The sequence below is a fragment of the Helianthus annuus genome, chromosome 1, assembly GCF_002127325.2.
Source record: "Helianthus annuus cultivar XRQ/B chromosome 1, HanXRQr2.0-SUNRISE, whole genome shotgun sequence".
Classification (NCBI taxonomy): Eukaryota; Viridiplantae; Streptophyta; class Magnoliopsida; order Asterales; family Asteraceae; genus Helianthus; species Helianthus annuus.
In genome coordinates, this window is record NC_035433.2 from 91974370 (window position 1) to 91998437 (window position 24068).

General features: G+C 38.3%; 1 long non-coding RNA gene across 1 annotated transcript; it reads right to left on the reverse strand.

The window, feature by feature from the left end:
* Positions 1-22609: 22609 nt before the first annotated feature.
* LOC110873358 lies at positions 22610-23831 on the reverse strand. The gene is made up of 2 exons (XR_002555092.2): positions 23291-23831; positions 22610-23220 (listed from the first exon to the last, which is right to left on the reverse strand). It is a non-coding gene; the product is annotated as an uncharacterized LOC110873358 (long non-coding RNA).
* Positions 23832-24068: the final 237 nt, after the last annotated feature.

A 24068-nucleotide genomic window follows, 5' to 3' on the forward strand; every position in this document is an offset into this window, starting at 1 on the left:
AGATGTCACTTTTATGGTGACGTCAGCTTAGATGCTCAGTGGTTTGTAAGTGCCTATAAATAGAACAGTACTATGTACTGTTCTGTTTAGCTCATTCACCATCTTCTTTCTGCACGAACAAACACTGAGCTCAGGCTGAGGGGGAGTTTGCACATTATACATGCATTGTAATCAAAGTTTGAAATAAATTTAATCATTTGATTCTGTGTTGAAAATGTATGATTGAAAGCATTTCTTCTGTTTGATTGTGAAAAGTTTACTTCCATTTAATTTCCGTTGCACAACTCACTCATAATTCCATCTCAATTTAAACACAAATCACAATCAATCCAAACTCAGATCCTAACAATGTGTAATGATTGATCCATTATTTTGACTTCTACATTCTCTAGCAAAGTGTCCTAGCCTTTTACACTTGTAGCACTTAATTTTAGATTTATCCAACCCCACTTTTAGATTCCGATGCAGTCTTGGAAACTTTCTTCCCGTTCTCTTATAAAACTTGCTGGTTCTTACACTCAGCAGTGCCAGTTAGTGCAAAATGTCCATTTCCTCCAGATCAGTGGGATCAAAATGTTGGAGGTCATTGAGCTCAAAGGATAAGTTGTTAGAATTCTAGTTTTCCCCACTTGCTGTAAAAGCATAGTTGGGTGAGTAAGGCTCAGAGTTTTTAAAGGCTCCTCCTAAAGTTATGTCAATGTAATGATCATAACTCTGGTCCTTACTACCACCATATTCTTCTTGAAACAGAAGTGTTGTGTTACCAAAGGTGTAATCATCAGCAACCTTCCCAGATTCCTGCAACTTCTTTTTCTAGTTCAGCTCTCTCTCATAGGTGAGGAGCCGACCATGAAGTTTGGTCAAACTTAGCTCTTTAAAACCCATAGAATTTCTGGTTACAAAAGCTATAGTATCCCATTTGTCTAGTAATGACCTTAGAAACCTGCTATTTAAAGTGGACTTTGCAAATTCGACATTAACCAGTTTAAGTTCACTAATGAGATAGCTAAATCTTTAAAACTGTTGGGTTAGAGACTCTCCTTTGACATGACAAAATGTTTCACACTGTTGATTCAAAACCTCCCTGTTATTTTCTATAACCTCTTTTGTTCCACCGAACTGCTCTTTCAGTGCATCCCACAGCTCTTTGGCACTGTTGCAATGCAACAGTCCAGCATAAATGTCATTTGGAAGAGTTGAAGCCACATTGCTAAAAGCCTTTGCATCTAGTTCAATTTTTTGAAAATCCTGATCTGAGTAATTTTCAAGGCTTTTAGGCACTTGGGCCTTGGGATCTTCTGTGCTAGGCTCCATTGGAACATGTGGTCCAAAGATGACTGACTTCCAGCAGCCGGTGTTTTGCTGAGCTAACACGCCCTTCCTATGTTGCCAGATATTGTACTCTGATCTGACAAGCATAGGTGGCTTGAATAGTTTTCCGGTGTTGTGAGGGTCCTGTGAGTGTGATGTCATCTTGGTTGTTTTACAAAAGTTTTTGAATAATCGACTTTATACGTGATTACCCTTTACTCTGTTTTCAACTGATACGAACAACTTAAGTATCAATGGATTTGAACTGCACTTTTATGTCAAATTGATTGTTAGATCGAATTTGACTGTCCTATGCTCAGATACCAATTGTTAGGATGTGAGTTTGTTTTGATTGTGTTGTTTAACTAAATGAAGGTAAATCAAAGAACAATTTGCAGAGGAAATAGAAAGTAAACATTATAACACAATCAAAGAAGAATTGTTTTCATCATACATGATTTCATTAGTCAAAAGATTGTATGAATTACAAAAGTTTAACTATGGATGCATGAACACAAGGCTCCCCCTCAGCCTGAGCTCACAGTTTGTTCGTACAAGATGATTGGTGCAAAAGAGCTGATAGAACAGTACATGTACTGTTCTATTTGTAGTACAAACGAAACCACTGAGCATCTAATGCTGACGTCACCTAGACAATGACATCTAACAGACTAACAACCTCTAAGCATTGATCTAGACAAACACTGTTCCATTGAATACACTGATATACTAAAACACTGACACTCCTTTCCACTGTTGAGCCTAAGCACTGATGTTGCGTATTAGTGCTTTCTTCAATGGTTGATTAGGCCTTTGAATCAGCAGTGTTTAGACTTCTTCAGGGCTTTGACTATCAGCAGTTGTTAGGTCTTTAGTCTTTATAACCAGCAGTACTTAGATGAATAGATGTTGAGAAGATCAGTCTTTTGGATGATCAGTTGATAGAAGCACTACCATTGGAGGGAACTTAGAACATGCATTGCTTATTGTGTATCAATTGTTGAGAACCAGTTTTGGCTTTCTGAATCATATGTTCTTCTAGGTTTGATCACTGTTGAGCCTAAGCACTGATGTTGCGTATTAGTGCTTTCTTCAATGGTTGATTAGGCCTTTGAATCAGCAGTGTTTAGACTTCTTCAGGGCTTTGACTATCAGCAGTTGTTAGGTCTTTAGTCTTTATAACCAGCAGTACTTAGATGAATAGATGTTTAGAAGATCAGTCTTTTGGATGATCAGTTGATAGAAGCACTACCATTGGAGGGAACTTAGAACATGCATTGCTTATTGTGTATCAATTGTTGAGAACCAGTTTTGGCTTTCTAAATCATATGTTCTTCTAGGTTTGATCACATGTGCCAACAAGACCAATAAAAGCAAAGAGACGAATTAGAAAAAAACTTGGGGAGAAAGGCAACATCACGCCTGAACATCAGACAATCAATATCAGTGGGACGAAACAGCATGCGATCAAGAGATAAAAGAAGTTGATTGGATCGAGCTTCAAGATTGGGATTTAAGATTCGGGTCGATTACGCAACGAGTTATTGTTCGGTTTGTTTTGCGTTTTTTTTCTCAAACTTGATACTATGACTTCTTTGTTATTTGAGACTTGTTTATTATTTTCATTCTTGATTATGGTTCTTGGTTAGATTTCTTTAACTACCTAGGTTGGATGAATGGTTTGCTAAAGTTTCATTTTTTTATAAACGAAACCACTGAGCATCTAATGCTGACGTCACCTAGACAATGACATCTAACAGACTAACAACCTCTAAGCATTGATCTAGACAAACATTGTTACATTGAATACACTGATATACTAAAACACTGACACTCCTTTCCACTGTTAAGCCTAAGCACTGATGTTGCGTATTAGTGCTTTCTTCAATGGTTGATTAGGCCTTTTTGCTTCGCATGATTCTTGGTGACGGTCTTTATCACATAATAGAGTCATGCTAGGTTTTAGATTTTGGTGAGTGTCTATATCACATAATAAATCTTTAATATTTAGGGTTAAGTGGCCATCAAACCTTAGAAGTAATATTTGGTAATAAAATTAATTAAGTGTTCTACTAATTCTCAATAGTTGTGAGGTGCGAGATTATTGTTAGGTCTAAGTCATTAAATCGCAAGGTAGGAGCTTCGTAAGGAGTAACCCTTTTGACTGCTGTCTAACAAGTCTAATCGAGAAACCAAGTTTACCCTAGGTTTAGGTCATGTGAGGGAGTAAATCTTGTTAGATGTCCTGTGAGGGAGTCTAATTAACCGATGTTAGTAACAGCCTCTAGGGTGCCATAAGTGTCTCTTGGGAAGGGTCGAGGGTCTTGTTCGGTATCTCGAAAGGTTTAGGATTTTAAGATCCCGGTTCCATAATAATTAATATCTTAATAAAAATCATTACTAAAAGCAAACTAGGATTCCAGTCAAGGTAGTTATTCCCATCATCTGAGTAAACCTAAGTTCGTCTGCTTTAGTTAATTTAATTTAATCGCAATTTTAGGATATTTAGAAACCCCCCCCCCCTAAAAAAACAACAAAACAGTTAAGTACAGTTTGGTTAGAGTCAGTCTAGTCAGAGTCTAGTAAACGTAGTCAGTAGAGTCTCATGGGTTCGACACTCAGACTTACTTAGGCTATATTACATTGACCGGTACACTTGCCGGTTGTGTGGTCTAGGTTTAGAGAGTCTTCGTTATAAATTTAAAACTTAGAGAGTCTAGTTTAGGGTTTGATTTTAGTTAATCTAATTTGTTGGTGCATAAATGTCTGTTAACTTTGTCTTTTATCAAGTCTTGTATCTAGAATAGGATAAACTAGTGCTCAGATGTCGGAGAATTAGGGTTTTGATGTATCTAGGCCATTTCGCACGAAATGGAGGTTAAACCATTTCGTACGAAATGAAGGATAAGCCATTTCGCATAAAATGGATTTTCCCATTTCGTACGAAATGACCATTTCGTATGAAGCCTTTTCATGCGAAATGGCTAGCCTATAAATACCTGAGCGTGGTTTCTCATTTATAACAATCCGGATTTAAGAGCCGAGGTGCTGCCGAACTGTTAACTGACCTGTAAAGCTTTGAAATCAATAAACAAGTGATTATAATCGTGAATCAAGCTGTAATCAAGTTCGTATCATTGATTCCGCCTTTGATATGGATTAAACTCTTCTGATCGACTCGTATAGGTCGTACGACGATCCAACAAGTGGTATCAGAGCTCAGGAGGAAGAGTTCATACTGATTCAGCTTGTTTTCATTGAAATTTCTGACTTCTACCCATTCTTTTTCAAAATTAATTAGATTTCATGGTTAAAATGGCTTGAATTTCACACATTACACGCGAAATACAATTTTAACAAACCCTTGAAAGAATCAGACCTAAAATCGGACTATAACTTGATCAATTTGACAAAAAACGGATCGATCTAGTGATGTCAGCATCATTACGCACGAAATGGATCTTTATTTCGTATGAAATCGTTATCCATTTCGCACGAATTGGCTTAGAAGCTGTTCATTTCGCACCAGAGTATCCATTTCGCACCAAAATTCATTCATTCGCATGAAACAGGCCCATTTCGCTTGAAGGTTCCATTTCGCTTGAAACACTTATCCATTTCGTACAAAATAGACAGTGTTGGATCATTTCGCTTGAGAAGGTTGTTTGAGGATCAATCCATTCGCAGGAGTTGATTTGCTTTAGTTCACACGAAGTGAACTATTACCAGTGTGAAGTTTGTTTTAAGAAAATCACAATAATATGTCTAAGTGTTTGTTAATTGTTTCAGGTATAAGATGGGTGATGATTTTCTGAATCCGTTTAGTGATGTTTTTGCTTACACAAGCAGTACAGGAGAGAACACTACATCAAACAACACGAACACTTCAGCACCAAACCCAAACCATTGGAAAACCATTGCTGATTCCTTGAGTGTTGATAATGCCCATGGCACCTACAACAAACCTCCCAAACTTATGGCTATCGAGGAGTATAACAGATGGGCACCAAGGTTTAAGGATTGGCTAAAGGCATTTGTCTACCCAAGTTGGAAATTCTTGAAGAGCGGGTTTAATCTTGGAAGAAGTGATTATGAGAACTTAGTCGAAAATGAACAAGAAAGTTTCATCGCTGAACAAAAATGTATCGCATTACTTCATCAATCAGTAAGGGACGATATCATATCTCTAATCGACTACAGTAATGCCAAAAATTTATGGGCAAAATTAGAAAAAAAAGTGTATGGGTGGAGCTGAAATTGTTAAGAACAAGAAGAAGTTGTTAAAGAAAGAATTTGATCTGTTTGGTTGTATGAAAAATGAATATGTGTCAAAGATGATAGAAAGATTCGGTCACTTGAAAATGGAACTTGCAAGACATGGAATTGTGTTTACACAGGAAGAGTTGGTTAATAAACTGTTTGACTCACTGCCTGATGAGAAAGATTGGCAGTATTTTGCTCTAATGTTGAAGAACACAGTGAAGTCGACTGATCTGACAGTTAATTTGCTAATTGAAAGATTGGAGAGTGATGAATTAGAGATCAGGAAAACGAACAAAGTCAATAATTCCTTGTATCAACAAAATGTTGACTTATATTATCGAGGAAGTATGATTCCAAAAACTGTGTCACCAAAGACTGCATTCTCAGCAGAAAATTCAAACATGCCAAATCAAGAAAGTCCAAGCAGTGGTTATTATGGAGGATCATCTTTAACCTCTTCAAGTCAACAACAAAAATCAGTTTCGAAAAACTTGTTCTAGTGCAACATTGCTGTAGACCTCAAAAATGCACAAAACTTCAGTGAATAATCAGCCAAGCAGCAAATGGTGTTTTTAGCATCCGTCTTGGAATCATATGAGAGTCTTGTTGCTGGAAAGATTGGAAACACTAACCTCACCAAGGAAGACTATGATCACATTGACCCAGAAGAGATGGAATTAATTGATATTAGATGGTGCATGGCTAATGCGGTCAGAAGGGCTCAAAGATTCATGGAGATAACAGGCAGACATTCAATTGGTGGACCCTCAACAAAGCTTGGTTTTGATAAATCAAAGGTCACATGTTTTAAATGCAAACAAAAGGGTCACTTTAAACGAGAGTGTCGAAATGCAGCTGCTGATGAGATGGCTAGTCCATTCCGTGAGGATTATTACAAAAGGGCCATCTATCATCAAAACAAAGCGGAATCTCCTAGAATGAAGCAGTTAGAAGATGTTCCCAAAGAAAAGTCAAGAGCAGTAACTGTTTTTCATGATGATGAGGGATTTGATTGGAGCGATCTGTTACCAGAAGAAGATGCAGTGGGATATGCCTTCATGGCAAAAAATGTTCCTTTCAAAGATACTCGAACAGAAGAAAAGAAATATACTTACAGGAAGGAAGATGATAGCCCAAAACATGAAAGATAAAATCTATCGAACATGGAAAGAGGCAAAAAGCGCAAAAAGATGGGACGCAGATTGTAACACCTCGTAAATTTATGTCCAATAAAGTATCGACACGTGTCATGAGCTTTAAACGAGTAAAAGATTGCTTTGGAGGGACTAAAGTTGACAACTAAGGAAAGTATGTGAATAAAAAGGGTTCAAAATGTTAATAATGGATAAATATACTTTAAAATAACCCTACATGATGTTTATACCCTTAAACGAATAAATCTTGGATCATACGAAGCTAATTGTGAAAGAAAGTGAGGAATTACAAACTACAGGGGCTAAATGTGTCAACATGTTTAAACTATACCTCTGAGTGACCTTTTAGCAAACCCGAAGCTTTGTAATGATTAATTATACTCACGAGAATAAGTGATAAAAATTTCACAAGGTTTCGATAAAGTATGAGAAAGTTATGGCAATATTCGTGTACGGGGGGTTAAAAGCGTCAACATTGAAATCTAAGGCCTTACGGGTGATCACAAAGCTAACCGAGGACTAAACAAAGGTTGGTTAAGTCTTGAGAGCCTTAAAAATCAAATTAAAAGGCTGAAAATGCAAATTTAGAGCTTAAAACCACGTTTAAAAGGACCAGGGACCAAAAGTGCAAACTTGAAACTTGTTTGGCAGGTTCTGGAAGGCCAGGCGGCCCGCGTAAGAGTGCCCTATGGGCTTACGCGGCCCGCGAGAGCAGCACAGCGACAGAAACTTTGGACAGATGCCTGTTGAAGCTGTGTAACCGACTTTAAACCTTGTTTTTACATACCAGGGGCTGCACAAACAAGTTTTCATGCATAGGGGGCACTTGTCTTGATCTGGGAACATTAGTAGACCTCCTTGGCATGATCTTGTTGCATCATTTTGGCTATATAAGCTTCCTCTTGTTGCAACACTTTGTTCATTCATTTGCAAAGTTCACAAGACTCACTTCTGGAGCTCTCTAGTCATCAAGCAAGCTTTCTTAAGATCCCTAGTCGTGCTTAGGACTCTTGTAAGTGTCCTTAACCTTTCCTAATTCAGTTTAGCTTAGTTAATTAGCTTAAAGTCAAACCGTCGTAATTAAGGTTTGACTTCGAGATTACTCATAATTTGTCCAGTCAAATATCGAATTAAAAATACCTATGAGTGGGTAATTATGTGGGTAATAAACCCTTAAAAGGGTACTCTCTGATTCCCACTCTAACTAGGTCAATTGTCGGGTCAAAGTTAACTTTAAAAAGTCAACATAAAGTTTATTTTCAAATTAAGGCATATTTAGCAATGTAGAAGTCATGCAACCTGTTTTATCATTAATATAACTTGGTAATTAATGTAAGAACATGTCTAAACATGTTCACCCCGACAATTTTCAGTTTAGGCTCGGTTTGGGACCGAAAGTCGCATAGTTTGACTTCGGCTTTGACTTTCAGTTCTGACCCGTTTAAGCATAGTTTGGAAATGCCTTAGAGCCTTAATAGGACCAGGTTTCATATAAGTATAACCCTCTATGATTATACAACTTGGTTCATTAGATATCCGATTCATATGCATGTTTCCGTTAATTGCTTAAATGTTGACTATTATGCCCTTTTCACCTTAAAATGTGATTTTTGAAAAAGTAAAAGATTAGAAACCTTCATTACTGATTTATAGACATGTCCCTAAAATTTGACATCAGTTTGAGGTCTAGATTAGGAGTTATGCTCATTAGCGTAAAAAAGAAGCTTTTTAGTAATTAAATGGCATAATTAACATATAGCCTATCTAAACCCAATTTTTAATACCAAACTTTTTACCTACTGATATAAAATAATATTTTGGGATTTTTGGAGATTTTAATTTATTTTTAGGCTGAGCATAACATAGGGTTCTAAGCTTAATTCAGTTATTGTCGGTTTTGCCCTTTTGGGCTATAAAATGAGTTTTACAAATCCTTTTGATACCAAACCTTTTTCTACTAATCTAATATGATAAATAAAATGTTTTGAGCCTTCTGGAATAATAAAAATATCAGCTTTCCTTTGAAAACCTGGAAATGGCTCCAAATCGCCTTTTTAAGCGTTTTTAACGCATAGTATGTATTAAAACTATTTTAAACATATAAGGTTTGATGCCTACTGATATTTTCAGTAAATTTTTATATTTTAACAGTAAGCAAAAGTTTTAAACACAGATTTCCAGTTTTGACCTTTTAAGCCTATGTGAAATTACCAAAATGCCTCTACGATGCATAATTTGGTTATAAATGATAAATTTCACATATATGTAATACCCTACTGTTATAACTTATGAAATTAAGTATATTTACTGATTAAATCAGACCTGTAACTCAGATTACTATTTAAACTCTTTTATAACCTTTAAAATGACCAAAATGCCCTTACGGGGCATAGTTTGAGTTTAAAATCATTTTGGGCATAATAGAAGATATCTTACTGATGTCACAACATATTTAATGCATATTAACTTAGGAAACCTGTATGTGACTCTTATGGTTACCCGTTACGCATTATTCGCGTTCGGTTCGGTTTATGTGACTAGTTTGCATTAAGTGACCAAAACGGGTCAAACCTTATCATTTTTGTCTCAAAATCCAGAATGTGTTTAGTTTACCCATATTATACAAGTCCCCAAACTTGTCGGGTCTAAATCACATTCTATCCCGGTCTTCGCTTAATCATGCGTTTGAACCGTATCTTTCTTTAAAACTAATCGGTCTAAGCTTAGGCTAAATCAAAGACCCGTTAGGAATCTAAGAGATTATTATAAACCTTCGTTCCAGAATAGGAGACCCGGTAAAAGCTACGTGCACTTGCTTATTGTGATTATTACTTGCAAAGGTAAATACTTTTAATTATTTTCCCTATACGGGCTTGGGGTACGGTATATAAAATACCGCTTGGCCGGGCATTGAATCTTTAATCGTATGATGGTTAATTTATTGAGATGACCCGTTTAAATTGTTTTGTTTGCTTAAAACCTTTGGGGGATTAATGACCATGTCCCGGATATCCTTGGCATCATTCAAAGAAATGGCCACGACCTTAGCACGTTGGTGTAGGCGTACACCCGTCAGTGCATTTATAAATAATAAGGTATAACCGCCGGTTTCAGGAATAACCCGACGCGGGACTATACCATGTGGTGTGTCAATTAATCATTAACCCGGTGCTCAGCCCGGGCTACTGAACGTATAAGAAACATGTAAGTCTTTTACAAGTTTATATATAAATAATTATCCCAAGTTATAAAATCTTTTGTGCCATGTGCATTCAAATAAATTTTAACATTTTTAAAATGAGTTAGTTAAATTGTATTTACCAGTGTAAACTGACGTATTTTCCCAAAAAGGCAAAGTGCAGGTACTACTCGTAATAGGCTGGTCTCTCCTAGCATCAAATAGAAGTCTCGCAAGCTTAGATGCCTGAAGTCTGTTGAACAAAGTTTCCTCTTTATTTTGATCCGCCTGTGGATCTATTTCAACTGTTTGTGATACTTAATATTACAATTTTATTCCTTGGAAATAAATCTATCTTTTTTGCTTCCACTGTGCATTTAAATTTGTGTTGCTTAACTATGATGATATCAACTACATCACGATACTTCCCACCGGGCCCACCGGTAATACGTGGAAATATCCGGGTGTGACAGGTTGGTATCAGAGCCAACACTGAGTGAATTAAACACTAGCCTTTTGTGTTTAATCTCAGTTACACAAATTGCACATTCCTCGATCCTCGAGTCTAGACAAATAACATAGGACAAATTCTGTTTTGTTTTGTTTTGTCTTTATTTTTTATATATATTCTTGCTTGTTATCTTTATTTATGTTGTCAGGTTCAATATGCCGCCGAGGTTTAGAAGAGGTAGAGGCAAGGCCCCAGTGACGGGCCATGACCACGAGGCCGTGCCTTCCCACCGACGCACACCATCAATCACCATGAGCACTAGCCCCCAAGAACCTTGGAGGACCTACATAGAACCAGGGAGACGATCTGTCTCTCTAAGCTCATCGTCGTCTTACCACCACTCCTTCGGGCCACATTCAGAAAAAGAGCCCAACAACCCCCAACCTTCATTCATACCTCTTCAGCAATCGAATTCACACCACTCTTTCGGCGACCCCACTCCTGCTTTTCAGAGCCGGTTCAACCCGGCTAACTACATTTAAGAACCCGTGGGTTTTAACCCAGTGGGACCAGAGGACCATTTTTTTGGCGATCACGCCATGGATATGGACGAGGACACGGATCCCGTCGAGCCTGCAACCGGGACCCCAAACCATCCCATCGAGATCTCTGATGGGTCCTCGTTTCATGGATCGCCTTACCGCGATCCGGATAGCTATCAGGTGAGGTTCAACCATATTGAGTGGTATTTTACCCCCTCTGAGGACTCGTCTACGTACCAAGAGTAGCAGCAGCAGAATCCTTCTGAGGATTCTCGCTTCGTGGCCGTTACTCCACCGCCACCACCACCAGTACAGCAGCCGCCTCTGGAACCACCGGGGCGACAAAGATCAAACGCACGGATGTCCGTGCTAGGAAGTGTGCGTATCAGCACCCCTCAACCATCAACTGGCAGTCACTATCCGCCACTCCAAGAAGAAGACCTGCAGATGGGGGGACCATCAAACCCCGTCTTAGAAGTAAACTCTGCGCCTGTAGCGCCACCATTGGGTTTTGGTAACCCAATCCCTGCATACGCCGGTTCAGCGGCGTATAATCCATTTGAGCAGCCGGCCCACACCAACTACAACTATGCGGAGGTCGACCCATATCAAGCAGCATGGGACTACAGCGCTCTTCATCCTGAAGGGCCATACGGTGGTCCTTGGACCACTGGGTACCCACCTTATGTGTACCAGCACCCGCCACCTCCTCAACCTCTGCATCAGCAGCCGCCGCAGCCGCAGCCGCAACTGATCCCGCCAGAACGCCAACAAGAGGTTCTCGATAGATTGGACAAATGTGAGCGGGATATTCAGGCAGAGCGCAGAAACAACCGAGGCTTCTTCAAAGGTTTATTAGACCTGATCAAGGGGAAGTCCAAGAGAAAGGATTATGGAAGATCTTTGTTTATTTATTTATTTATTTATGTTGTAATCATGTCCCTGCGTGGTCATTTGTTTCTATACTCAGCCCCTGCGTGGGCTTGTCTTTTTGTATTCTGCCCCTGCGTGGGCATGTCTTTCTTTTGACCCCTGCGTGGGTATGTTGTTTGTTTAAGCCCCTTGGTGGGCATGTTATTTTTTAGAAGTCCCGTTTAGGGAAAAATTTGTACTTTTGAATTGGTAGTGGAATGGTTTAATTTTAATTTTCATACTTATTTATTGTTAATTATATGCATAAACATAAAACATAAAATAAATGAAAATAACATTCCTATTAAAAGATCTACCATTATAATAAAATGGCAAAATCTAAAAAGGATAAGACCTAGCCATGTGTCATCTTAAGACAGGGCCAAGATGGTAGTTCCATAATTTGATTCAGATCCATATTAACATCTCTCCTTAGGATTATTCTACGTTAAATATTAAAAAGAATCTTAAGGGTAAAACCTAGCCACATGTTATTGCAGACATGGCCAAGATGGTAAAACCCGCACAAAAGATTCCAGTTCTTGTTAACATCTGAAAGCGTGTTAACATTCTTGGCAAAATGTGATTCGATAAAATCGCATGAGTCATCTTTAAATTGGGTCATTTTAATTTCCCTTTAATTATATAACCATCCCTTAAGGATGAAGTGCCTACGGGCTATAATTAATGTCCTTTGAGACTAAAGACAGTAGTAGCCTACAACTCACTGTCTAGAAAAGGTAATGAACTTTGATTCAAACCTTAATACCTCGATTCTGTGAAAATCCTGGTTATAACTTAAAATATGTCTATGTGACTAGGCTTTTGTGCTATTATTAAAATTGTAATAAAGGATTGTAATAAAGGTCCTGAATGTATAAATAATTAACAAATTAACCAAAAATGGCTATTAGAACCATGGTTAATAAATCATTTTATACTGTAATTTTTTTTAAATACACCTTGTCAATTATTTCTTTTATGTAGCAAATAAAGCTACATGACTAGGTCAGAAGAGGTAAACAGTCATCCGTTGGAAAACCATGATAACAATAAGATGCATGTGACCGGAGAAGAACTGCAGGCATTAATAGATAATGCTGTTACAAAAGCTATGGAACGGCAGTATAGTGAATCTAGTGGGACTCGAAGTAGGACCCTATCCACATCGCCCTCTAAATCTGTTCCTAAAACCCATTCTGAAGCCCACAGCAAACCACCCTCTACCCAACCTAAGCCCAAGAAAGAGGATGTTCAACATTCCTCAAATCAGCACAGCATTCCATCTAAGAGAATTGTGCTAAATCAAGAACCATGTGCTAAAGGTTGTACTTATAAATACTTTGTTTCTTGTAAACCCCGGGATTTCACTGGGGAGAAAGGGGCAGTGGATTGTGTGACATGGTTGGATGAGATGGACATTGTGGTAGATATTAGTGGTTGTGCTGAAAGTGATATTGTAAAGTTTGTATCTCAGTCTTTCAAGGGTGAGGCCCTAGCCTGGTGGAGATCGTTGATTCAAGCTACCGGGAAGATTCCGTTGTACAATATGACAGGGGATCAATTTGTCACACCCTGACTTTTGCGGAAGTGTGATTATGGTGTGACTTTCTTAATATCATTGCATTCAATCATAACATCAACTATATGATAAAACCATAGGTTTGTCATCCATTAAATGAGTTTAAAACATAACAACATCGTTTTAAAACGTAGATTACAAATTTGAAAAACATCAACAAAAGTTGAGCGAGTTCATGTGTTCATTTGTGTGTATGTATAAACCTTTGAAAAAAATGTTGTAAGTATGTATGTAAGACCCTTGTATGTAGCAATAAGGAAAAAGAGATCACCAATAGTTTGCAAAGCCATTGATATGTGTGAAGTGATGCAGGAAGACTCAAACCTAGCAGATTTTGGCGTCAGGCACATAGTCACCTCATGGTCCACTCAGCGGACTCAGGAGTGGGGCTCGCTACACCTGAATAGATCTATCACTCATGTCCCTCGGTCCTACAACGAGGATTAATGGCCTTAAGTTCCACCTACCCACTCACATGATCTAAGTAGTAAAAACCCTCCCTATGCTAACCATACCATGTAAGTCAAAGTTTGTAACAATTGTCGCATGTATTTCACCCCTGAAGTATAAAACTGAAAATAGTAAAGAGAAAGGGGGGGGGGGACATGAACTCACAGTATTGCGTCTTCAGTATATGTAACCCAAGTCTCCTCAGCCAACACGACTACCTACAGTGGACTTGTCACACCCCGAAATTATCAGAGCTGGCGTGACTGGACTGGTATCTTCATTGCACAGCGGAAGCAAATAAGCTAAGACTTCAAGAAAATGAATGCCCACTAAGTACTCGAATCTCCAATGGCTCTCCTATTCCAACTGTGCCTTAACTTTGAAATGCAACCTGAGAAAGAAACATGTGAAAAAGTCAACATAAAGTTGAGCGAGTTCATAGTTTGTTTGTAAAAGATTTGAAATAAATCTTTTTGAATAACCGGTTTTTGAAATGTTGTTGAGAAAACGAATTTAAAAATCATTTTCTGGTCATGTGATATGGAAACTTTGTATTTGTAACGCTTTATGTTCGTAAAACCATGTATTTGTAAACTCTTGTATTGGTAAAATTTGTATAACCGTCAATGCCCACCCTGACTTTGACTTCATGCCCGCATAATCCCTATGCCTTGAATTTGTATAAAACATGGTATTTAGTTTATATAAATCAAGTATTTTTGTAAGTGTGTATGACAAAAATCCCTGATATGTAGCAATAAGGAAAAAGAGATCACCAATGGGTTGCAAAGTCACTGGTATGTGTGAGAAAGTGCAGGGAAACTCAAACCTAGCAAATTTGTACCGGGCTTCCGGTTGTAAGACACAGTCACCTCTATGGGCCGCCCCCTGGCCTCACAGGTGTGGGCTCGCTACACCCAAATAGATCTATCGTTCTTGTGTCCCTCGGTCCTACAACGATGATTAATGGCCTCAAGTGTTGTACCCACCCCTCACATGATCTGAACGTCCTAACCCTCCTTAAGCTAACCCATAACATGTAAATAAATGTTTGTAATAATTGTATCATGTATTTTACCCCAGCCCTAAGGCTGAACCTCAGATTTCGATAATACGTAATTGTTTTGTAAAAACCGGTATGTTTAGTATAAACCTTTCGTAAATCATTTGAGTTCCTCGAAATCCATTCGTAATATGATTTAGAAATACGAGTTTTGCGTTTGTTCAAAACTTTGTATGTTCTAGCAAAACGAGCTTTGTCTAAAAATATACAGTCTTTGTTTATTGAAAAACTTTGTATGTTTCTGAAAATCGTGCATGTCTTTCCACCCCGAAAACATTTACAAAAATGTAAAACCGTAAAAGTGGGGTTATGAACTCACCTGAATATTCCTGTGTAAAGCTAGCTAATTACTACTTTGATGATGTCGTTTCCAAGACGTGACTCGCTAGCGTGCATTCTACAATATTCCTAACACGGAATATCTAATAAGTTTCTAAATAAGCGTAATGACTAAGTTACGTGTCATCGAGCTCTACCGAATCATAGTCGAACGATTCAACGGTAAGTTATGACTTAAATGAAACGAAAAAGTCATATTCGTTAAGTCTCGTCTAATGTCGTTAATAGATGAGCCTTAGAAGGACTTAGCTCTCAAAAGGTTTATAACATATGAATTATTCATGTAAAAATATATAACTGTATCTATATAATCACGTTAATCGTCTCGAGAATTCGTAGGCGTATGTAAAGAATAGTTATATGAAAGTAAAACAATATATAACCAACTCGTATCATGTTTCGCGTCCTAACAAAATATAGGTATATGCCGTTTAGGCGTTTAAAATAAATATATAAAAAGTTATATCTATTTTATAAAAGGACACGACTTGTTGTGTTTGAAAAATAAATACATATTTATATTTATTTTTATAAAAGAGTTCGTATTGACCGATATAAATATAAACTATATTTAGTGAAATCATGTTTGATTGAAACTTGAATCATATGTATAAACTACATCCGTTTTATAAAACGAATTTGTGTTGTTTGGTATTCAGAATAAATATGTAAATTATATTTATTTTTACCAAGGAATTGTCGAGGTTTCAGAATTTAGGATAAATATAATAATTATATTTATTTGTTGTGAATAGTTTCCGAATCGTTGCTTTCGAAAGTCGGAAAGTGTTGTCGTTTGAAGCAAATATAGACTATTTATTTTCAAAGAAAAGAAGTCGGGTTATTTGATGTTAAAACAAACAAATATATATAGTTTATTTATTTTATAAGAAAAATTCGTATTGTTGCATATTCGAAATAAATATAGAAACTATATTTATTTTATAAAATAATCCGTGTTATGGTAGTTTCTTGCACGTTATAAAGTGTCGTCGAAAGCAAAATTACATTTGTGTATGTATTCATTTGGCAGTTTCGTTTTTATAATAAGACTCGTTTCATTTTATGGATTTTCTCGAAAAACGGGCAGAGTTTCCTCTGTTTTTGGACGCCCCCGACAACACAAGTTGTCGTTATTTTTCAAAATTCAATCAATGTTCAATGATCAATACAAATAACCTTAGTAACAGCGACAAAATATAAACTAAATACTAATCTGTTCGGCTTGAGCTCGATATCGCGTATTTAACAAAACAAAAAAAAACATAATTGTTAAAGCAATGATTATTTTTTTTACCAAGTCTTCGTGTCGGACACTGAACTGCTGACTGAGTTGACTCGGTTTGACCGGTTGTGTTGACTTGCTTCGCTAACCGAGTTGACTCGGTTGACCGAGTCGATCGAACCGAGTCACGAACCCGAACCTAGCCGTGGACCCGTTGGCTGCCTTTGACTGTTTGACCTGGACCGAGTCCCGTTGATTGTCCTGACTGAGCCTGATCCCATAACCAATCTGAACCCAAACAATCGGAGTTTGAACCGAATATTGTCAGCAACAACAAAAATCACTTCCATTCTTCGAGCTTTGGGAAAAATAAAAGAAACAGAAGTTTACCGGAGTTTTGTCGGACAGAGATCGAAGACCCGAAGCTCCAAATCTGACCCGAACCAAATCCCGAGACCCGAACCGCTGACTTGTTGACCGAACCGAAACCCGTTGACCTGAACAAATTTGTCTTGAAACATCACGATCATTATCATCATCATCGGTCTTCACAGAAAAGAAAAATGGGGAGAAGGTTTACCGGAAACTTGGCGGATAAAGTCTTGGACCGCCGGAATTTTGACGTTGACCACCGGATAAGTAGACCAACCGCCGGATAATTGAGTCGACCGCCGGATAATTGAGCCGACCGCCGGTTTTTCTCTCTCTCTTTCAGTCTCTCTCTCCGTCTCTCACTGTAGCGCCGCCGCACCACCACCACCGATTCGTGGTGGTGGTGGTCCGTTTTTTAGTCGAGGGGGGGTGTTTTTGTTGGAGAACCACCGCCGGCTGCCGCTGTGAAAAACGGCGCCGGTGGTCTTCGTCGGAGCTGAACCGAGGGAAGGAGGTAGGTGGTGGCGTGTGGTGTGTGGCTCGCCCGACAAGCTCTTCGGAGCTCCAATCAAGAAGAGAGAGAGATGGGGTATGGGTGGGTGATAGAGACGGAGGAGGAGTGGTGTGTGCGACGGCCGGCACCGGCCGGATTCCGGCTCCGGTTGCCGGTAATATGTCGAGAAAGAGAGAGAACTCATGTGTGAGTTTTGTCTATGTGTGTGTATTTGTTTGTTTGTGTGGATAAAAGAACTATGGGTCTGTATTTATAAGCAAATTTGGGTCTTGTGGGTTTTTGGGCTTGGGCCCAAGGCCCACAAGGCCAATCCCCGTGTTTAGTGGCCCGTAATTCCCACGAAACCCGTTTTAGAAATCCGAACATAAAAAAAATTCATAATTCGCTATTTTAGGGTCAAAGTATGTAGAAATAGTGTCGAAAATTGTTATTAAATCGCGTACGCTAGTCGGTTTTGTTAAAATCGCGTAATCCGCGTAGTTCCGTCGTTTTTAGTCTGTTTTTCAATCCGTTTTCTACTAGAGTAGTTAAAATTTAATTACGAAACAAAATATATCGTAAAAATTTAATATTTGTCGGCGTTGTCAGTGTCTTGTTCGGTTTCAGTTTATTACCGTTAAATTTTCAGTAGTTTCTTCGCGGATCGTCATACGCGCACTGAAATGTCGAAGAGGCGTTCCCAGGCACTCCAACGGCCTAATTAGGTTAATCTTCATCATAAACACTACTTATTATGATTTTAAACATCTGTTAATTGCGTAATTAGAGCCGTAAATCACCGGTTGTCACATTCTCCCCCTATTAAAGAAATTTCGTCCTCGAAATTTAGACTATGTTATCTACTCAGAATTGATATCAAAGGAATCAAGACGTATAGCTACATTCACTAGTGTGACTAAGCTAACAGGGGTCCATCAAGGAACAGAAACTTCGACCAATCGAATTCCGTATGAACGTTCACAACATGTAAATGAGTTCTAGAAGCAACAACGTCCACTGGATGAACTTAGAATCAACAATCTCAAAGGTAATAGTTTGCATGAAACGCTCGATCGTGATCAGCACAAGCTGCAAGTCATACTGACGCCACAAGGTGTCGTAATGAATGAAACAATTCAATAATAAGGGTGATCGAACAAGTATCACCTGTGTTTTGCATGAAACGATCGATCATGATTAGCCCAAGCTACAAGTTTGTACTAACACTACAAGGTGTCGTAGTGATTTAAATAATCCAATAATAGCGGTGATCAAACAAATTCACCGTGTTTGAAGTCAAATGAAAGCGCAATAAAGTGAATCTGGAAGTATGTTTCAAATGACACCATTGCGTTCTTCAAATGAAAAATGGAACATCAATGAAATAATGTTTTCGATCAAAGATGTAGAAGGAATGAATTTCGCAAAACATTCGAACGATAATGAAAGAACCGTTAATAGGTACACCGGAATATAAAAATGAATTTGTGTACCATCGTCTTAACACACGATTGTGTTAAGACTACTTTAATATGACAATTCAAAGCGGATTTAAAACAAATCAATAAATAAATAATTAACTCCGTGCATGAGATGCGTAAACGAGTTTAGCGCAAGCTTCAAATTAGTGAAAATCACCATCACATGGTGTCGGAATCAACAAACAACTTAATGGAGTCGTAGACCAAACAAGTCTACTACGACCCGGAACCAATGAAACGCTTGTTAAAATGAATTCGAATATGACGTTTTCAATACATCATATGGTGTTTTGAATTGAACATTTGTAATGGACAAGTTCAAACAGTTGAACTTGGTTTTAGCGCAATCCGATAATAAATATATATATCGACAAGAAAACTTTCGGCATGGCCACAACGAAAAACCATGTACGTAACTTGAAAAGAAAGGAAATTTTCAAGAAAATGTGTTGACTCGATAACAAAGGACCCAACAATTACAATAATGCGGGTCATTCGAATCACAAATCAGTAATTAGATTTAGCGAAAATAATATTTGAACTTTGATGAAACGCTTATTTGAAACGAAACCACATGCGTAACAAACGATGCATGCGTAACGTATGAATTTTTCAAGAAATGAAGCAAATGAACGTTCGCTATAATGAATGAAATAATCGTGACACAATGACCATTAAGAGGTGTAGAGATACGAAAATCTACTCAGTAAATATGAAAGTCGAAATTTCAATAAAAGAAATTTGAGGACTTTTCCTGGGGTTGCATGTGATGTCCGGTTGTTGGGTGACATTACAATGGAATGTCGAACATAGCTTATTTGTCGTTAATAAGATAGGGGGAATACGAAGGCATGCGTCTTCTCCTTTAGCGTGACACGTGTCGTTGCAGGATTGCGTGACAAGTTGCCGTTTCCTGATCGTTAGTTCTCTTGCTGACAGGAGTCCAGCATCGTCGTTGAATTGCACCCTCGTGTCTTCTCAAAGGCCTCGCCTCGATAGTCGTATGTGTCGTACTTCAACCTCCGTTGATGTGTAGCTTGAGTTTCACGTATACCTGTGCACTAGCGTTTTGTTCTGCGTAGGCTGCTTGTTTGGGAAGTTAAAATGGCATAGACGACATAATAATGGCGTTTACCCGAGTTAATAGACGTGGTACCTACGTGACGACCTTTAATGAACTTAGACATAAGTTTCTGAAGGTCTTAAATGCATGTTTCCTAAACTCTCAGAGTGTTGTGTACTGTATGTAATTGTTTTACGCACCGTGTGTAAAACACCACTTTAGCGTTTGTTTGAAAACAAAATTTTGACTGTTTGTTTTTCGGCAACGGTTGGAGACCATATTCGAGTACTAGGCGTTCTGTATGTATTCAACATCTTAATAGTCTGAGTCCCAGAGAAAAGTGAGGTTAGAGCCTAGGTATCTCTACAGAAACCCTATTCGCTGTAACCTATAGCTCTGATACCAATCTGTCACACCCCGAAATTATCAGAGCTGGCCTGACTGGACTGGTATCTTCATTGCACAGCGGAAGCAAATAAGCTAAGACTTCTTGAAAATGAACGCCCACTAAGTACTCGAATCTCCAATGGCTCTCCTATTCCAACCGTGCCTTCACTTTGAAATGCAACCTGAGAAATAAACATGCGAAAAAGTCAACATAAAGTTGAGCGAGTTCATAGTTTGTTTGTAAAAGATTTGAAATAAATCTTTTTGAATAACCGGTTTTTGAAATGTTGCTGAGAAAACGAATTTAAAAATCATTTTCTGGTCATGTGATATGGAAACTTTGTGTTTGTAACGCTTTATGTTCGTAAAACCATGTATTTGTAAACTCTTGTATTGGTAAAATTTGTATAACCGTCAATGCCCACCCTGACTTTGACTTCATGCCCGCATAATCCCTATGCCTTGAATTTGTATAAAACATGGTATTTAGTTTATATAAATCAAGTATTTTTGTAAGTGTGTATGATAAAAATCCCTGGTATGTAGCAATAAGGAAAAAGAGATCACCAATGGGTTGCAAAGCCACTGGTGTATGTGAGAAAGTGCACGGAAACTCAAACCTAGCAAATTTGTACCGGGCTTCCGGCTGTAAGACACAGTCACCTCTATGGGTCGCCCCCTGGCCTCACGGGTGTGGGCTCGCTACACCCAAATAGATCTATCACTCTTGTGTCCCTCGGTCCTACAACGAGGATTAATGGCCTCAAGTGTTGTACCCACCCCTCACATGATCTGAACGTCCTAACCCTCCTTAAGCTAACCCATACCATGTAAATAAATGTTTGTAATAATTGTATCATGTATTTTACCCCAGCCCCTAAGGCTGAACCTCACATTTCGATAATACGTAATTGTTTTGTAAAAACGGGTATGTTTAGTATAAACTTTTCGTAAATCATTTGAGTTCCTCGAAATCCATTCGTAATATGATTTAGAAGTACGAGTTTTGCGTTTGTTCGAAACTTTGTATGTTCTTGCAAAATGAGCTTTGTCTAAAAATATACAGTCTTTGTTTATCGAAAAACTTTGTATGTTTCTGAAAATCGTGCATGTCTTTCCACCCCGAAAACATTTACAAAAATGTAAAACCGTAAAAAGTGGGGTTATGAACTCACCTGAATATTCCTGTGCAAAGCTAGCTAATTACGACTTTGATGATGTCGTTTCCAAGACGTGACTCGCTAGCATGCATTCTACAATATTCCTAACACGAAATATCTAATAAGTTTCTAAATAAACGCAGTGACTAAGTTACGTATCATCGAGCTCTACCGAATCGTTAGTCGAACGATTCAACGGTAAGTTATTGACTTAAATGAAACGAGAAAGTCATATTCGTTAAGTCTCGTCTGATGTCGTTAATAGATGAGTCTTAGAAGGACTTAGCTCTCAAAAGGTTTATAACATATGAATTATTCATGTAAAAATATATAACTGTATCGATATAATCACGTTAATCGTCTCGAGAATTCGTAGGCGAATGTAAAGAATAGTTATATGAAAGTAAAACAATATATAACCAACTCGTATCATGTTTCGCGTCCTAACAAAATATAGGTATATGCCGTTTAGGCGTTTAAAATAAATATATAAAAAGTTATATCTATTTTATAAAAGGACACGACTTGTTGTGTTTGAAAAATAAATACATATTTATATTTATTTTTATAAAAGAGTTCGTGTTGACCGATATAAATATAAACTATATTTATTGAAATCATGTTTGATTGACACTTGAATCATATGTATAAACTACATCCGTTTTATAAAACGAATTTGTGTTGTTTGGTATTCAGAATAAATATGTAAATTATATTTATTTTTACCAAGGAATTGTCGAGGTTTCAGAATTTAGGATAAATATAATAATTATATTAATTTGTTGTGAATAGTTTCCGAATCGTTGCTTTCGAAAGTCGGAAAGTGTTGTCGTTTGAAGCAAATATAGACTATTTATTTTCAAAGAAAAGAAGTCGGGTTATTTGATGTTAAAACAAACAAATATATATAGTTTATTTATTTAATAAGAAAAATCCGTATTGTTGCATATTTGAAATAAATATAGAAACTATATTTATTTTATAAAATAATCCGTGTTATCGTAGTTTTTTGCACGTTATAAAGTGTCGTCGAAAGCAAAATTACATTTGTGTGTGTATTCATTTGGCAGTTTCGTTTTTATAATAAGACTCGTTTCATTTTACGGATTTTCTCGAAAAACGGGCAGAGTTTACTCTGTTTTTGGATGCTCCCGACAACACAAGTTGTCGTTATTTTTCAAAATTCAATCAATGTTCAATGATCAATATAAATAACTTTAGTAAAAGCGACAAAATACAAACTAAATACTAATCCGTTCGGTTTGAGCTCGATATCGCGTATTTAACAAAACAAAAAAAAAAAAAAACATAATTGTTAAACGCATTGATTATTTTTTTTACCAAGTCTTCGTGTCGGACACTGAACCGCTGACTGAGTTGACCGGATCAACTGAGTTGACTTGGTTTGACCGGTTGAGTTGACTCGCTTCGCTAACCGAGTTGACTCGGTTGACCGAGTCGATCGAACCGAGTCACGAACCCGAACCTAGCCGTGGACCCGTTGGCTGCCTTTGACTGTTTGACCTGGACCGAGTCCAGTTGATTGTCCTGACCAAGCCTGATCCCATAACCAATTTGAACCCAAACAATCGGAGTTTGAACCGAATATTGTCAGCAACAACAAAAATCACTTCCATTCTTCGAGCTTTGGGAAAAATAAAAGAAACAGAAGTTTATCGGAGTTTTGTCGGACAAAGACCGAAGACCCGAAGCTCCAAATCTGACCCGAACCAAATCCCGAGACCCGAACCGCTGACTTGTTGACCGAACCGAAACCCGTTGACCCGAACAAATCTGTCTTGAAACATCACGATCATCATCATCATCGGTCTTCACAGAAAAGAAAAATGGGTAGAAGGTTTACCGAAAACTTGGCGGATAAAGTCTTGGACCGCCGGACTTTTGACATTGACCACTGGGTAAGTAGACCAACCGCCGGATAATTGAGCCGACCGCCGGATAATTGAGCTGACCGCCGGTTTTTCTCTCTCTCTTTCAGTCACTCTCTCCGTCTCTCATTGTAGCGCCGCCGCACCACCACCACCGGTTCGTGGTGGTGGTGGTCTATTTCTGAGTCGAAGGTGGGGGGGGGGGGTGTTTTTGTTGGAGAACCACCGCCGGCTGCCGCTGTGAAAAACGGCGCCGGTGGTCTTCGTCGGAGATGAACCGAGGGAAGGAGGTAGGTGGTGGCGTGTTGTGTGTGGCTCGCCCGAGAAGCTCCTCGGAGCTCCGATCAAGAAGAGAGAGAGAAGGGGTACGGGTGAGTGATAGAGATGGAGGAGGAGCGGTGTGTGCGACGGCCGGCACCGGCCGGATTCCGACTCCGGTTGCCGGTAATATGTGAGAGAGAGAACTCATGTGTGAGTTTTGTCTGTGTGTGTGTATTTTTTTGTTTGTGTGGATAAAAGAACTATGGGTCTGTATTTATAAGCAGATTTGGGTCTTGTGGGTTTTTGGGCTTGGGCCCAAGGCCCACAAGGCCAATCCCCGTGTTTAGTGGCCCGTAATTCTCAGGAAACCCGTTTTAGAAATCCGAACATAAAAAAATGTCATAATTCTCTATTTTAGGGTCAGAGTATGTAGAAATAGTGTCGAAAATTGTAATTAAATCGCGTACGCTAGTCTGTTTCTTTATAATCGCG